At 43.9% G+C, this 13223-nt stretch overlaps 1 long non-coding RNA gene across 1 annotated transcript in view; it reads right to left on the bottom strand.

Moving 5' to 3' along the window:
- Positions 1–243: 243 nt before the first annotated feature.
- Positions 244–13223, bottom strand: part of LOC118552536 (uncharacterized) — a 32494-nt gene continuing 19514 nt past the window's right edge. Inside the window, exons 2-4 of the long non-coding RNA XR_004925577.2 lie at positions 9055–9231; positions 6797–6955; positions 244–3295 (exon numbers count right to left, since the gene is read on the bottom strand). This is a non-coding gene — a long non-coding RNA (uncharacterized LOC118552536). The remainder of the gene's footprint in view (positions 3296–6796; positions 6956–9054; positions 9232–13223) is intronic.

Raw genomic sequence — 13223 nt, 5'->3', positions numbered from 1 at the left:
AGGGAAGGATTTATATCTAGGGGGAGAGGCTCACTCCCCCTTCTGCTAGATGTGAACCAGGAAACTTCTATTCCTTTTTTTTTAAAAAAGATTTTATTTATTTATTTGACAGAGAGAGACACAGTGAGAGAGGGAACACAAGCAGGCGGAGCGGGAGAGGGAGAAGCAGGCTTCCCGCTGAGCAGGGAGCCCGATGTGGGGCTCGATCCCAGGACCCTGGGATCATGACCTGAGCAGAAGGCAGACACTTAATGACTGAACGGCCCAGGCACCCCGAAACTTCTATTCCTTGCCCAGGGAGGGGGAAACCAGCATTGGAATAAGGCAGAGTGAAAAGAGAAAGAAGACTGAGATCTTTGGTGATATTCATCCATCAACTGTACCACTCCTTCAGCCTGCATTAACGTTAGTGTTCCCATGTGAGGTAATATATTTTCCTGTTGTTGAAGCCAGTTTCAATGGCATTTTATGTTTCTCGAGTTAAGGCGTCCTAACTGGAAAAGTCACAGACCAAGTAAGGGGTGGACGCAGGATCCAAAGCTGGGTATGTCCAGCTCCAGAGCCAAAGCTCTTAACTGCTCAGCTCTAGACGTCCTGTCTTCCCGTGGAGTTGCTGACCCCTGTCTTACAGATGAGAAAGCTGAAGTGTAAGAAGGGGAAGTGATTTGTCCAGGGTCACAGAGCTAGCAAGCGGCTCACCCGGGCTCAGAACTCATGTTTATCTGACTGCAAAGCCCACGCTCTCCGCACGCCTCCCGTGGCTTCCCACTCTTCTGGCTGCCACCCTTCTGTACCTTTGACTCCAAACAGAGGCCTCTCCGTCACCAAATAATGTGATCAAATCAAACCTTCTTTCCATACAATTAGAAAACATAACAGGTTACAGCAAAAAATGCAAAAACCTCCAAAGCCGCTCAAAGCTAATTAATTTCTATTACTAGTGAGAGAAGAACCACTTAAGATGTCTTTTCTTATTCAAATTACCATTGACGGCACCTGCTTTTTTATTCTTGGGAAATCCTGCTACAATGCGGGTAAATTATGTAAGACTGTAGAATTTATGAAGATAAGGCAATTAGCATTACAAAACCGAGTCCGGGTTACAATTTCTGGGGAACAGAAAGAGTTATGATGCTCCCTTAAATGGCCCAGTGAAGTCTCACAGATTGAGTTAATCCTTGTGGTAGTCAGGAAAATTGAAGGCTAAACGGCGCCATGATGGTGGGTAATTAATTGTCTGGGCCCTTTGGTGATGGGGCTGTCTGCGCTGAGGAGGAGGCGGCCAGGGCTCTGCCTATTCCTTCTAGAAGGAAAAGGGACAGAAAAGGGAAGGATTCTGGGGTCGGGAGGCAAGGAGGGGAAGAACTTCCTTCTGAGGTCCCTGGTCATTTGAGTCAAGCAGGGTCCAGCCCTGCAGGACCACCCTCCCATATGTTTTCCCAAAATATCCATCCTTCCCTGCAGCCCCAGCCCCCAGCACAGCTGCCACAACTGTGGAGGAAGCTGCCACTGAGCAGGTGCTTCCTTGGAGTGTTTAGATGCTGCCTAGATTTTGCATCTGAGCTGGGACGACACTTGGAGACATGCTGGATTACCAAGGGTACTTGACTTAATAGCAACAGATAGTGTGGGGTAGATGGGTGGTGTGGGTCCTTGGAAATTGTGTGCAAGATTTAGGGTATGTGTATGTGCGTGTCCTTTTCTGCAGAAGGGTCTGTAGCTTCCATTAATTCTGAACAAGTTTTAGGCTTCCCTAACCTGAGTCTAGTTGGAACCCACATTATATAGTTGGAGAGGCTGAGAGAGGCAGGGGTTTTCCCACCACCCACCTAGCTGCTTAGCATTTGCCTCTTGCTGGTTTCCTACTGCTAGGCCCACCCAGAACCCACTATTTCCAAAATCAGGACTCGGGCCATAGCATGTGCCTTCTAAGTCTCTTGCTTGAATGTCACCTGTCCCATTCAGAGAGTCCCTGTAAGTGGGTCAGCTTCCAAGCAGGTCTCTGCTTCCTCTGGGAGGATGCAACCCTGCAGGGGGGTGCACCATTTGGCAAGCTTAGCAAGCAGTACTCAGGCTGGATTCCAGCCCCTACTAGTCACCTTGACTTGTGGCTTGTGCAGTGCACAACCTACACAACCATATATGACTTGTTCTCAAATTCCTTACTCTAGGGGTTGAGTCACTGACTGTTACTGGCTTTTTCTCCTGGCAAGGAGATGAGCCCAGCCTGGGGTCCAAGAGACCATTAATTAGAAACAGAAATTTCTTTATGGCAGGGTGGAAGCTTCAGGGGTAACACTCATCTCTAGCTGACTTCAGAGCTAGATCCGGCCAATCTAGAAATGCCCATGCAGAAGGAAGAGCAAGCCCAGAAGCCCTGAGGTGAGAAACACACAGGTGTATTTGAGGAATAGTATGCAGTCCCAAGCAGTCCAGGGCAGCAGAAAAGCAGTGAGTGGAGGGAAATTGGTCAGCAAGAGAATGGAGTCCAGGTGTGTGAGGCATTACAGGCCACTGCAAAGACTTATTTTTTTCACTCTGAATGAGTTGGGGTGGGAAGCATTGAAGGCTAATTGTTCCTTTAAGCAGGAGAGAGCTGTGAGTCCTAAATGCATCTTAGGCAGAGGATTGTTTCCAACCCTCTTCATAAACCACAGATTCCATGGGTTTCTACAGAAGGCTGAGGCAGACAATTGAGAACACCAGTGGAACTCTTTCCAACTATTCACCTGTGTTATCTTGGAAACTCAACTAGCATGACCCAGGCTAATGTGCCGACAAGGGGTGTTGGGACCTAGAATTTGATCCATCCACTAGAGAGAGGCCATGACTAGGAAGAGCCAAGTGCAGGTTCTGAAAGGAAGTCCAATCAGGCAGCAGACCAAAGTAGTGGGAGAATTATATTCAGGTAGTCAGTGCCCAATACCACCTGGATGGGAAACTGAGGAATACTGCCATTCTCTGTCCAGAATCTCTGATGAGGCCATCTGTTGGCAGTGAAGGCATGGCTTGGGAAATGCCCAGGTGGTGATGTGAACATTCACACATGGCTTTGGACTGCTTGTGGGTTTGGGACTTCAAAGGCCCTTTTGAACCATTAACTCATCACTCCACACACTGAGCGTTTTGGGCACAATTATTCCTCATTATATAGACCACAAAGCAGGTGCTTTGAGAGCTAGGGCAGAGTTGCAAGTCTTCCTGGTCTTTAGTCACATCCGTAAAGCTGCTGCTTCTGCCAAAGGGAATCCTGTAGGCCACACTGCCTTGCCGTGGGAACTGGACAGCCTTGGATCTACGAAAGGTGGAAACTGGAAATGAGCCCAAAAGCCATCCTCAAGTACTGAGGCCTAGTATGTATGCCAGGCCCTCCAGTGATTACATCAGTACAGCATCTCCTTCAATCTTCTGTGTGAGGCAGGGACAATTACCCTTGTCTCCCATTGTATGGAGGAAATGGAGGGGCTTGGAGAAGTAACACAGCACTGTCCGCTCTGTCCCTGGAATCCACAGACATGGATTTGAATCTTGCTCTGACCACTTACAGGGGAAAGTGAGAAAGTTGAGAAAAATCTCTGACGTTCAACTTCCTCAACCATGGAACAGGCTAAGAATACACTTCAGAGGGTTGTGGGGGGAATTAAAATGACTTAGAATATGGAAAGTATCCGGCATATAGTAGGCATCAATCTACATTTGTGCACACCCACCCCTCATGGATTCTGGGGAACCCAAACCATGGGAGTGTCGAGGGGGGGAAAGGCATTCTTATCCAAGTGATTCATGATTTGAAGGGGCCAGGTGGCAGGGCTCACGGGAAAGGGGTGGGTAGCATGTAGGGCTGCCAGATTAAGCAAATTAAAATATAGGATGCCCAGTTAAATTTTAATTTAATTTTAATTTCAGATAAACAACAGGTAATTTTTTAGCTAAGTATGTCCCAGCTGGCACACCTGTATTTTATAGGGCAAAAAAATGTGGGCTGCAAACCAGATTGGGACCGATAGCTGGTCTCCTAGAGCCAGCTGCTTGGTTTCAGGTTCCTAAGGTGAGATGCTGGAGGAGCAGGGCAGGGCCTGCAGGCACCACCCCCTCAAGGTGCTCTGTTGGGCCCAAGGGCTTCACAAAAGAGTAATTGACTGGTAATTATCATCAGTTAGAAGCTCTGTGCAGGCCTTTTTAGCATAGAAGTGATTCCAGTTCTTAAAAGGATTTGCAGACTTGAACAAATGCCTTCCCTAATCAGTACAAATTGTTCCTTTAAGCAGGAGAGAGCTGTGAGTCCATGCTTTCTCCTTCCAGTTAATGAGTAGTCAGCATCATTTCTGGGGGTTTGGACTCTCGCTCTTCCCTTTGAGGTGCATGGTGATGGCATTGGGGTGTTTGAGAGGACCTCTGGGGTCTCCTGGCCCATGGTAGGCACAGGACGAGAGGCAGCTGACTTACGTAGAGGCCCTGCCTTTATAAACTGCGTGCCAACGGACAAGTTCTTAATCCCTTTGGACACAACTTTCTCACCTGTAAATGTGAATAATGATCAATCCTGCCCTACTTCACAGAACTGACCTGTCAAATAGGAGAATGTGCGTATCAGGGCCTCCCTGGTGGAGAGACCGCCATCCCCACCCACAATCCTGAGTCCCCTCTCCTGCATCATCTTCATTCCCAAAACTTGGAGAAACAGACTTGTACCCAGGCCACCCAGAACTGAAAAACCAAAACCCAAACCAGAACCCAGCTGATTCTATATTCACATTCTAACTCTCCTTCCCCTGCATTGTACTCAAGCGCTCATGGCTCAATGGGGTTTGTCCCTTTGGGTCCCATCTCAGGGTAGGGGCAGAAATACCTGGGTCTGTTGATGTCATGTTGGAGCTGGTCTGACTTTCTCTGATTTCCAGCTTTGCAGGGTGTGTTTACTACCTTCTGCCCCAGCTGAGCTCGGCCTAGCCCACAGCCAGCAGCCCTTCACTCCTGCCTGGTCTCAGCCATGCTTTTTTTTTTTTTTTTTTTTAATCTGCCTCCCTTAAATTAGGCAAATGGCGGAAGGGAAGGGAGGCTAAAGTTTCTGAAGCAATCCTGAACCTAAGAGGCTCCCTTCTAGTCAGAGAGGCTGGAATCCCTGCAACACTGTTAGCCTTGCTTTGAAGCTGTGCTGACCAGGATAGTTATGTTACGTGACTTCAGTGGAGACTCCTGGGTGGCCCAGAGTGACAGCCATTTCTCTTGGCTCTGTTTCAGCAAAAAGGAGAAAGGGGAGGGTGGGCAGGATGCTTCTGCATTAGGATAGGTACCCTTGCTCTCTCAAAGAGAGAGGACACTTGACCAAGGACTTAGACTAAAGTTGTTCTAAATCTGATAGAGTGTAAATTACAGAACATCCTAAGAAAATTCATAAATTAATTCCTTTAATTCCAGTAGAGAACAGGACAAAGGGAAGTCCAGAAGGGGATGGCTGCTCGCTCCTCCAACTCAAGCACTGATTCAGACTTATCCAGAGGTCTTAGCAGTTGGCCCTCGACCTGCAGGGACGGCAAGTGAAGCAAAGGAGCCCAGGAGGCTAGCTTCACCTGGGCAGAGCCCTCCTGGTTCACACCCACTGTGGCACCGGAAGCCCTTGGCCAGATTATGATGATGAGTATCCCTGTTTTCCAGATTTGGAAATCAGGCCTAGTTTCCTGAGATCATTCGGTTAGTGAACAGCAGATCTGGTGCCAGAACTGGGTGCTTACCCTACTATACCAAGGCTGCCTGCCCAGGATCTGTTAATATCTTCAGGTTTTTCCTGATGCATGATCACTGGCTTGACCTCATTTTAAACAATAAGCTTTTACTGAAAAGAACGCTTCCCCGGAGGCTCAGCAGGCCCCGGGGTTTATTCAGATGAAGAGTCTACTGAAAATTACGCAGTGCCTACTGAGTGTGGACACTGGGTGGGGCATTTTCACAAACATTTCATATTCGCTATGAGTCGGAAGTGGGTGTGGTTACCTCCACTTCACAGACGGGGCTTGGAGAGGCCAGGGAAACTTACTCACGGTTGTGCAAAAGGTAAGGGACTAAGCCAGAATCCAGAGCCACTTTTCATTTCCCCTCATACCCACCCAAGTAACTCTGAATGCCAGAAAGCCAGACATTATCTTAAGAAACACTTATTTACCTATTAAAGGAGCAAAGAGATTTTTGCACATCCAAAAAAATCTAAAATCTTATTGTGGCCCACAAGGCTCTGCAGGACCTTTCCGGATGCATTTCTTAATCCCTTTTTCCTCATGCGGGATACTCCGGCAGCTCCAAATTTCTTCCTGTCTTCCCTTAAGTGTTTGACACTTGCTATATACGCTTTCCCTGGGACTCCCTTTCCCCGAAATATTTGTATGGATGGCTCCTTCTCATAGTTGTGAATTCACATGACACCTTTTGCAGGGAGCACCCCCTCCATCGACATTGGTGCCCCCATCCTAAATTGTCACAACCTATTATCCAGTCTTATTTTTTAGTAATTTCTTATTAACTGAAATCATCTTACTTATTTTTCACTTGTTCACTGTGTGTCTCCCTTACTAGACTGGGAGTTCCTTGTCTACCTTGGCACTGTTTTGTTCTGGTGCCTCGAATAGCACCTAACAGGTGGTAGGTGCCCTGAAAAAATTTGTTGAAAAATGACTGAACGGCAATGAGACTTTCTGTCTTGCAACAATGTTATTCCTGATCTCCATCCTGACCACTGCTATTCTTAGCAATGAGAGAAACTTTTTTTTTCTTTCTTAACAAATCTCATTAAAATCATCCTTACCTCCAAAGTAGCGGTTGCTTTAAGCAGGTGGTTTAATCAGGGCCAGGAGGTGAAGGTGCGGGGCAGCGCGGATTACCCACAATGCCGTCTTTCGCTGGCCTGGAAGCCGGGGGAATGTGTACATAGGTGCGGGGCTCTCAGGAAGATCCATCCCGCTTTCTGCAATAATGTAAAAAGAAAACTTTCAAATACCACAATTTGCAAATGAAGACCTTTAAAATAATGGGACGGCAGCTCCGGAATGGGATTATTAGGATAATGCGATGTTTAAGTGGGCGCTTTCCCTCTCAAGGACCTGCCTGAATTCTGCTGAGCTCATTCCACGAGAGACCTCAGAGAGATCAGTTATGACTTTTATTAAAGTCAAACCAATACCTGTATTCGCAGCCGCCTGGAGGAAATTTCTTTCTGTAACTCTGATTGAAGTTTAATGGGAACTACACAAAGAAAATTTACTTAACCTCCTCACCCATCTCTTCCATGGTGGAAGTCTGTTCATCACGTGCTCTGCTCCCAGGAGACACTATCCAAGATAGCACTTCTCAATTTCATAATATTTTTCGGAGTAAAAGAGGGAAGAGAGATGCAGACCCCAACTACGCCAGAATACCACGTAGTCGTCGTCTGATTTCACTTACAAGAACGATGCAGGTGTTTTCTCAGGGGTTTGCGCATTAGTATTTTACAGATGACAAAATAAAAGGCATATGAACTACTAAGAAATTATGTTAACATGCATGTGAAAGTATATGGACATAGAGTCCTGGCTGATAGGCTCCTGATTGGTTCATGCTGCTGGTCAACCTCAGCTCCAAGCACATGGGGCAAGACAGGCACCTGCTCTTACACTGGAAATAAAAACTGTGAGTGGCACCTTTCATTCCAGAGAGACCCAGACATCATATTATTAACATCTGTCAGTCTGTAGCATTTTATAGATGGAAAGTACTGAAAATCTCACATTTTCTTATGAAATTTACACACGTACAAAATACAGGTTTAAGTTTGTATAAAAACCTGAATGTTCACTTTGTATAAAATATTAAATAGTGAATTATCTTTGTAAACATCACCTAAGTCAAGGGTGAGGATGTTTTAAGCATCCAAAGCCTGCTATAAACCCATTCCTGGTCACTATTGCTTCTTGCTTTCTGACTTTTATCGTAATTGCTTGTTTGCTTGATTTGACAGCATTTCTATAGACAATATAGGTTAGTTTTACCAAATCAAACATCATACAAGATGCATTCCTTTGCGTCTGGCTTCTTTTGCTCAACATTTTGTTTTTAAGACTTATTCATGAATCTTAAAAGAATGTTCTTCTGTGTATACAGAGATCATTTGATTTGCTGTTTGGTGTTCCATTGGTACATATACCACAATATCCTTTTTGAGTTTCCTGTCAATGGACATTTGGGTTTGGGTTTGGGTTGTTTCCAGTTTGGGGCTATTGCAAACAATAGACAATAATATTCTTGTACCCACATTTTGGTGCACATCTGCATGAGTTTCTCTAGTGAGTTGTCAAGTTATGATCCCTGGACTAGTTCTGGCCCATCACTTGTTTTTATAAAGTTTTATTGGAATATAGGCATGCCCATTTATTTACATACTGTCTATGGCTGTTTTTATGCTCCAAATGCAGAGTTGGGTAGTTCCAGCAGAGACCACAGGGCCTGCAGAGCTGATGATACTTACTATCTAGCCCTTTTCAGAAAAGGGCTGACCCCTGATCTAGGGCATAGGCTTATGAGGAAATTGTATGGTTATAGGATTTGCAGGCTTTCAACCATACTAGATACTGCCAGTTTTTCTTTTTACAATTTTTAGTATTTTATTATGAAAATAATATTTCGAAGTTTACTACCGCATATTCAAGACAGTATTACTGTACAACTTCAGGGTTTTACCAAAAGGGATGAAAAACTGCTAATTATTTTAACTACACTCCATGCTAAATCTCAAACATGGTTGAACAGTGAATGAAAAGAAGGCTTATTTATGTAGCCATTTATGGTCCACTGGTTGTTTCAAATCCTGCAATAGAAAGTCCTTATCATCTGAACCCCTGTTTGGTGGGATTGCCAATCCCTTGCTATTTTAGCATACTTTCTGTATTTCAGATGACTGCTATTACAATTTTGTCCTGTCTTTGAGAGACCTATATAAACTTATTTACAACCATGTGAGCCATTTGACCCAATGGCCATTCAGTTTGAATGCCTTCAGTCTTCAGTTATAAAGGATGAAAGAAATACCATGTGTTTTTAGGATTTGAGTCAAGGAGCCTCCTCTGTTCACTGATCTTTTTCTGGCCATCTTCAAAACTTTCTTCTCCGTCATCAACTGCACCATCTTCACTCTGATGGTATTCCAACACCAGATCATCCTGTCACTTTCGACTTTTGTGAATTCCATCCCATCCATCTCTTCTCCTATAAACCAGTGAAGGAAGGCCTGGTGACCATTACAGAAAATGGTTTCCATATGAGTTTCTAAAAATTCATGAATAATGGTCCTGTTGCCCACAAGCATGGATGGCAGCTCGAAGCCCCAAGAAGGGATTTCTCACATGACCACCGGGAGGCCCTGAAGAGTGCCCCACCCAGCCACCTTGATGCTGTTGGGTAGCCCCTCCACAAAGTAGCTCTGTTCTTGTTCTAGGTGGTCAGCATCTGCTCTTCCACCTGTTCTGTGGACATGGGGCCCTGGAAGACAGTGACCACGGTGAGGCAGGGCCTATGTCTCAGCTCATGGGCTACTGACATATACTTAGCATGGAACATTTGTTGAGTGAGTTCTGGCTCTGTGAGGGCCCTGTACTGCCAACTGCCTTTAGCTCTCAACAGAGCGATGTTGGCGTGAAGTGTTGGTCTTCTTTCATTAAAAGAAATGGAGAAGTAGGCAATCTCAAGCTAGCATGGCAGCTTGATCATCATCAGGGACTCAGACCTCTTTCATCTTTCTGTTCCTCCATCCACAGCCAGGGAATCCACCTTAAATTGGGGCTTTAGCCATCAACTGCACTCCAAGTGGCAGTTAGGAGGGTGGGGAGGGCAAACAAGTGCATCCTGGCTGTGTTCCCCTTTTTAGAGAGCTTTCCAGGAAGTTCTACCCAACAACCTCCACTTATGTATCTTAGGTCAGGACTTAAACTAAGGCTATTCCCATTGTAAAGGGAGGTGGGAAATGTAGTCTCTTTGTTGTGCATATTATGACACTGAATAAGACCAAGAAGCAGGGAGCAGAATTTGGATGGGAAGGTCATAGTCTCTACCATATGGAGGATATCACAGCATCCAGGGCAAGAGCACAGCTGGACCCACAACTTGGGTCAGTGATGTTAGGAAAATCCTCTCCAGGGGACACATAGTACTCGCTTTGTACTCCTTTTCTACTCACCTGTTTTCTGTGTTGCCTGTGGTTTCTGCTCCCTATAACCTCAGCATGTGTGGTATATTGCATATGGAACCAACTCTAACTTCAACTGTACATTTCAAGTGGAATTCCCATCACTGCCGACCAGGTGCTGACTCTTATTTAAATTCTGGAGTAAGATGGTTTGGTTGGGCCATGGCTGGCCTTGGGGCAAGTGCCCAGCTCTGGTCCAAATATGTGTTTGGGAAAAGGGAAGGCAAGAACATGCAGAACATGGAGCAGCTCTTTAGAGGTTGGGAGGACTCTCTCAAAGGGGCTCAGGGCAAGGCAAATGATGACACATTCTCGTTGTGTATGTTTGGTGGCAATGATTATTAGAGGTTTGATATTATTCTGCCTCAACCCTCCACACAAGTGGAGACACACAATTATTTTAGGATTGGCAGCAGAAAGTTTACCTAGAGTTAGTTCTAGATTTTAAAGTTGGTGGGACTGGGAAACTTCTACTTGGAGGATCATGAAATGTATCTGCTTCTAGAGGGAAACAGGAAATTTTTATTGAGAAGACCCTCATTTCATTCTGTAAAGAGCCATTAAGGGTGATTCTTTCAGTCTATACTCAAAACCATAACACTATCTTGCAGATGTAAGGTCAGTAGGTATGCCCCACTGTTCTTGGGTAAGCACATAACCAGTGACATGGTCCAAATGTACCCTGAGATGTTGACTGTTCCATATGGTGCTATAGATCAACTCTGTCTTTAACAGGACCAGGGCCTTGTGGAGAGATCATTTTTCTAGAAATAAATTTTAAAAGGACTACCCAGTAAAGTCTTCACTCATGTCTTGGGAGATGTTTGTGTGACTTTTTCAAATATATGTTATTGAGATCATGAGCCTATATTCAACAAGGAGGTATGCCTGATATTCTATTCATCTCACATTGGAGGTGAAAGATTGTGAAGTAGAACTGGAGGGGATTTGGTGTAATCTTTGGAAAACATACTGTTGACCTTGTGACTGCCTTCCAGACCATGGGACCTGACTTTGACCTGGGGATTCAGGTGGGGTATTTGCTCTATAGGAGATAGATGTTCTCACTGTCAGTCTTCTGGGAAGGAAATGAAGTGTGCCTCAGAATATGGGAAAGGAGGATCTCACGGTCTTTCCGGGGCTTGCTGTCCATGGAGAGGGACATAGTGAACAGGGCCCAGCAACATGGCAGTAGTTCTGGAGGGAGAAGCAAAGGTGGCCAGGGATGACCTCTGTGGAGAGCACAATTGATGGACCGTAGGAATAGGTCTATCTGATATCCAGTTCTAATTTTCTCTTTTCTTCTGTTGGTCTTATACATGTATCTCCCCACACCTGCCCACTACCACACCCCTTTACTGTACGGAATGTTCTTTGGGGGAATGAATGGAAGGTTTTGAATCCAGGCTTGGGGCAAAACAGTAAAGAACAACTCAGAGCAGCATAGAGAAAGAGCTACAGAATAGCAAAAGATGACCTGAGAGAAACCTCCAGTAAAAGGTAGCAATCAATAACTACTATTATTTAAATATCTTTAAAAGATAATTGACCATTTGAAGGAAAAATAATAATAATGCATCATGAGGTATGGTGTCAAAGCTGGATCTATGACTAGAGTAGTACAAAAGCTGAGAGTAGAGATGTAGAAGTATGTTGTAAGGTTCTTAGATGATATGTGTAGCAGTATCCTTATTGAAGTTGAATGCACTGAGTTAAAGATGTATACCATAAACTCGAAAGCAACTACTAATACAGCACAACAAAGAGCTACAGCTAATAAACCAACAAGATATAAAGAGAATCAGAAAAATATACCCAATTAATTCAAAAGAAGGCAGAAATAAACAAGGAAACAAAGAATAGCTGGGACAAAGAGAAAGCAAAATAGATGGTAGATTTAAACCCAATCACATAAATAAAAACAATAAATTTATAAATAGTCTATATAATCCAATTAAAAGGCATAGATTATCAGATTAGATTATAAAACAAATCTATTCCGTCTATAAGAAATCCACTTTATAAAGACACAAGTGGGTTAAAAGTAAAAAGATAGAAAAAGATACACAATGCTAACACAAATCAAAAGAAAGTTGGAGTGCCTATATTAATATCGAAATAGATTTCAGAGTAGAAAATATTACCAGAAATAGAGTATTATTTCATAATCACAAAAGGGGCAACTTATCAAGAAGACAACAATCCTAAGTGTTTACACACCTAATAACAGAGCAAGAAAATATATGAAGTGAAAACTAATAAAACTTAAAGAGAAATAAATAAATCCACAATGATAGTCAACAGATTTCAGTATTCCTCTCTCAAAAGTTGTTAGAACAATAGGTGGAAAATCAATACGAATATAGAAGGCTTGAACAGCACTATCAACCAACTTACTGACATTTATAGAACATTCCACCCAATAACAGAAGAATATATACTCTTTTCAAGTATGCATGGAACATTCACCATGAGAGACCATATTCTAGACCATAGAACAAGTCTCAATACTTTCAAAGAATGCATGTCATCAAAGTATGTTTTCAGACCACAAATGTATTAAATTAGAAATCGTAACAAAAAGATACATGGAAAAATCTCTAAATATTTGGAAGTTAACACAATTTAAATAACCTAGATCTCAAAGAAAAAACAACAAAAAAAGGAAGTTAGAAAGTATTTTGGCCTGAATATAAGTGAAAATATACCATATCACAATTATGGGATGCAGCTAAAGCTTGAGGGAAATTTATAACATTAAATTCCTATCTTAAAAAGAAGGATGGTCTCAAATCAATGGCCTCAGATTCCACCTTAAGAAACTAGATAGCAGAAGCACCTGGGGGGCTCAGTTGGTTAAGCGGCTGCTTTTGGCTCAGGTCATGATCTCAGTCCTAAGATCAAGCCCTGAGTCGGGTTCCCTGCTCAGCAGGGAGTCTGCTTCTCCCTCTCCCTCTGCCCACCCTCCCCACTCATACTCTCTCTCTCTCTCTCAAATAAATAATTAAATATTTTT

The sequence above is a fragment of the Halichoerus grypus genome, chromosome 5 (genome assembly GCF_964656455.1).
Source record: "Halichoerus grypus chromosome 5, mHalGry1.hap1.1, whole genome shotgun sequence".
NCBI classification, from domain to species: domain Eukaryota; kingdom Metazoa; phylum Chordata; class Mammalia; order Carnivora; family Phocidae; genus Halichoerus; species Halichoerus grypus.
This window is presented reverse-complemented; position numbering and strand designations above follow the sequence as displayed.